Source organism: Trypanosoma equiperdum, assembly GCF_001457755.1.
Source record: "Trypanosoma equiperdum strain OVI genome assembly, contig: ctg_725, whole genome shotgun sequence".
Lineage (NCBI taxonomy): Eukaryota > Euglenozoa > Kinetoplastea > Trypanosomatida > Trypanosomatidae > Trypanosoma > Trypanosoma equiperdum.
This window is the reverse complement of record NW_027124671.1, coordinates 18,446-19,396: the sequence shown is the minus strand read 5'-3', so window position 1 is coordinate 19,396 and position 951 is coordinate 18,446.

Here is a 951-nt window from a genome sequence, read left to right as displayed (position 1 = left end):
ATTATTATTATTATTATTATTATTGCTGTAATAATGTGAAAAGAAACGGGGTGGAGTTGAGTGATGTTTTTGTTTTTTTTTTTATTATTTTGCCTCTTTTTTTCCTCCCTTCTTTATTGTTTTTACTTGCTTTTTTGTTTTTGCTTTCTTATTCCAGGAAATAACATATTTATTTGTGTTTATATTTAATTACACTCTTTTGTTTTTTGCTTTAAAGGAAAAGTAATAATTTTTTTTTTTTAAAAAGGAAAAACCAAATTAACCAGTTAAATCAATAAATTAATTACAATGGTGAAAAATGTTAAGGATAGTGAATAACATTTTTTTTGTTTTTGTAAAAAGAAAAGAGAGAAGTGATGATGTGCCGCTGCAGTGTTTTTTTTTCTTCTTAATTTAAAGCGGCACGTTAAATTTTGCTAATAAAAATGAAAAAAAGAAAATGAGAAATAATAAAAACAAAAAATAATAATAATAATAATAAATGTTAGGTGGACGCTGTTTAGTAAACGGTTGAAATGTGGAGCCATTACGGAGTTGTGACAAAAATGTCGTTTTTTTTTGCTTTTGTTTATGAAGAGATTGGATTGACGAAACAATTTAACTTTTACACGAGGAAAAAAAAAGAAGAAAAAGAATAAAAGTTATTGTTGAGAAATGAAATTTGAAAGGAGCAGAAACGCTCAAACAATCCAACAAATGCGCACAAAAGAAAAAATAAAAGAAAGAGAAAGAGAAATAAGCTAAAACAACAAACATGTACAAATTATCATGTATAAACACATGCATGCACATATGTTTTTATATGGACGTAAATAAATAAATAAATAAAATATTCATATATATATATATATTCGTATATATGTTTTGTTTATTTCATTAATTATATTATACTAATTATATTGTATTACACAAACGTACACTGGCGCACAACCTTTTATGGTTTCTTTTCCT